A 3,729-nucleotide genomic window follows, 5' to 3' on the forward strand; every position below is an offset into this window, starting at 1 on the left:
ATTTTTTAAAGACAATAATTTTGGCTCTGTGTAGTTCAATTTAGTTCACTGCAGTAATATTTTTAGAAATATGAGAGAGATACATATTCTGGGTGAAGAAGCTTGAGATAGCTCATAGGTGCTATTATATGCTATAATGGTTTTGTAAAATATTTTACTCATGTATACTGTAGATACTTGATATATTATTAAATTTTTTTTTTTTTTTTTTTTTTTTTTTTTTTTTTTGAGATGGAGTTTCGCTCTTGTTACCCAGGCTGGAGTGCAATGGCGCGATCTCGATTCACCGCAACCTCCGCCTCCTGGGTTCAGGCAATTCTCCTGCCTCAGCCTCCTGAGTAGCTGGAATTACAGGCACGTGCCACCATGCCCAGCTAATTTTTTTTTTTTGTATTAGTAGAGACGGGGTTTCACCATGTTGACCAGGATGGTCTCGGTCTCTTGACCTCGTGATCCACCCGCCTCGGCCTCCCAATGTGCTGGGATTACAGGCATGAGCCACCGCGCCCGGCCTATTATTAAATATTTTAATGTAGACAATTAAAAATACTCAAGAAGTTACAAAAGCACTTAAAGTGCAAAACAGAGTTAAAGAAAAATATATCTTTACAGGAACAGAAGTAAATCAAGAGAACAATCCGGAGGAGTAATAGACCTAAGAAGCATGATATTAATTAGGCTAGTAACTCATGACAAGGATGTCAAATCTATGTGGTTGTCCATCTTGCTCCCAGGGAAAATAGAATAAATACAAAATTAGCAGGACTACAAAAATCCAAAATGTGTTATTTTCCAAAAGTGAGAACAAAATTAAAAACTGCAATGGACACAAATAAATCAGGAAGTATGTGAAGAAAAAATAAAACAGCTTTTCCATATTGAAATTATGTTTAAAATGTTTACATAAAAATTAATATGATTTTTTGTGAAAAGAACAAGAAGCTATAAAATGTAAGGCCAGGTGTGGTGGTTCAAGGCTCTAATTCCAGCACTTTGGAAGTCAGAGGAAGGTGAATCACTTGAGCTCAGAAGTTTGAGTACAGCCAGGGCTACATGGCAAACCCCATCTCTACAACAAATGCAAAAATTAGCATGATGGTATGCACCTGAAGTTCTAGCAACTCTGGAGGGTGAGGTGGGAGGATCCCTTGAGCCTGAGAGGTGGAGGTTACAGTGAGCCAGTATAAGGCCACTGCACTACAGCCTAGGTGACAGAGTGAAACTGTCTAAGAAAAAAACGGTAAAAGCATATTTGAAGCGCTGGGCGTGGTGGCTCACGCTTGTAATCCAAGCACTTTGGAGGCCAAGGTGGGTGAATCATCTGAAGTCGGGAGTTCAAGACTAGCCTGACCAACATGGTGAAACCCTGTCTTTAAAAAAAACAAAAAACAAAAATCATATTTGAACAACAGCAAAAAAAGTATATCAAGTTAACACACAGTCTGTGCATTAACCAATAAATTAAATTGAAATAATAAGAAAACTAATGAACTGGAAAATTGAGCATAATTAATACAGCCAACTACTGTAAAAAGAGACAAAATTTTATAAAGTATAAATATAGTTTTAACTAGTTGAAAACTATAAGTAGGAGTAAATCATGCCTATTTTTTTCAATACAATAAAAAAAAGTAACAGTATAAATGGTAATTTACAATCTCCTTCTCCTTCCCCCTTCCTCCTCCTCCTCCTCCTCCTCCTCCTCCTCCTCCTCCTCCTCCTCCTCCTCCTTCTCCTCCTTCTCCTTCTCCTTCATAAAGATGGTATTTCACCATGATGGCCAGGCTGGTTTTGAACTCCTGACCTCAGGTGATCCACCCGCCTTGGCCTCCCAAAGTGCTAGGATTACAGGCATGAGCCATCGCACCCGGCCACATTTTTTTTTTTTTTTTTTGTAATTTAGACATTTCTAAGTTCAAACCAGATATAAGCCCTTGAATTCAAAAGTACAGTGCTACAAAAAGAGATAAAAAATTCTTGGGTGGGGGAGGTGGGGTGAGAAAAAAAGAAAAAAAAAGAGATAAAAAATTCTAAATAGAAATAATGTTCAAACTTCCTAAAAGCAAGAGAAATAAATATAAAAGTGAGAAAGAGAGATAACTTACAAAAGTGAAATCAAAATACCCACAGTCTATAGAGAGGCAGAAAGCAGCAAAATCAATGTGAAAAGTGCTGAGAGAATTTGTTCCTGTGAATAGCAATTGCAATGAACATCTCAGTGCATGTTTCTTTTTGGTAGAATAATTTGTATTTCTTTGAATATATACCCAGTAATGAGATTGCTGGGTCAGATAGTAGTTCTGTTTTAAGTTTTTTGGGACATTTTCAAACTGCTTTCAATAGTGGCTGAACAAATTTACATTCTCATCAGCAATATGTAAGCATTCCTTTTTCTCCACAACCTCACCAACATCTGTTAGATTTTGGCATTTTATTAATAGAGCTTCTGACTGTTGTAGGATAGTATCTCATTGTTTCTACTGTCTTTAATTGTAATAATTTATGGTATCTCTAACCTACTCCAATCTATCACCAGCCATCATTACTATGACCTTGTTGCCTAATCCAGTCAGTATTCTTAGGTCTCGATTTGCTTGTCCTCTTGGAAACTTTCCACTCCCTTTATAACTTCTTTGTCCAATGTACAAAGAAAAAAACTATCCACCAAGAATTGTGTGACCAAAACAGTATCTTTCAGAAATAAAGGTGAAACGGCCAGGAGTGGTGGCTCACACTTGTAATCCAAGAACTTTGGAGGCCAAGGCGGGCGGATAACCTGAGGTTGGGAGTTCAAGACCAGCCTGACCAACATGGTGAAACCCCATCTTTAAAAGATAAATAAATAAATAAAAAGAAAAAGAAATAAAGGTGAAATAAAGACATTTCAAGGCCGGTCGCGGTGGCTCACGCCTGTAATCCCAACACTTTGGGAGGCCGAGGCGGGTGGATCACGAGGTCAAGAGATCGAGACCATCCTGGTCAACATGGTGAAACCCCGTCTCTACTAAAAATACAAAAAATTAGCTGGGCATGGTGGCGCGTGCCTGTAACCCCAGCTACTAAGGAGGCTGAGGCAGGAGAATTGCCTAAACCCAGGAGGCGGAGGTTGCGATGAGTCGAGATCGCGCCATTGCACTCCAGCCTGGGTAACAAGAGTGAAACTCTGTCTCAAAAAAAAAAAAAAAAAAAAAAGACATTTCAGATAAAAACTGATGCAATTTGTTGCCAGCAGACAGACATTATATGGAAAACATTTAAAGCAGTTCTCAGACTGGGTGTGGTGGTTCACACCTGTGATCTTAGTGCTTAGATACCCCGAACAATTTTCTGGAAGTCTCCACTTAGAATTCCCACAACACACCCCCTGCAATGCCCCGTAATGATTCCCACGCCTCAGCACAGTTCCCAACTCCCAGATCCGCGTCCACTGGCCAGAGCCATTTAGATCATTTCCTCCAAGGCCCCAAGACCCAATGCAAGCGGTGAAGTATCAGGATTTAAGGGTAAGGAAGAAACCGCCAAGGGGATGAGCACAAGTGCCTCCTGGGAAGGTATTTGGAGGCGGAGATGGGACAGAGTTGGTGAGCCGAGAAGGCGCTGGGATGACCACATCGCCACCCTTAGTCATTTCAGATTTTGGGCAGGACGGGCTGCACTCCCAGCCAGGACTGTTCACTGCTTAAAGGCTTTGTGGAGGCCTCAAAGAGGGCTAGGTGCTATCAGGCTGGG

This window comes from Aotus nancymaae, unplaced genomic scaffold (genome assembly GCF_030222135.1).
Source record: "Aotus nancymaae isolate 86718 unplaced genomic scaffold, 86718_ANA_hifiasm-v0.15.2.pri h1tg000049l, whole genome shotgun sequence".
Lineage (NCBI taxonomy): Eukaryota > Metazoa > Chordata > Mammalia > Primates > Aotidae > Aotus > Aotus nancymaae.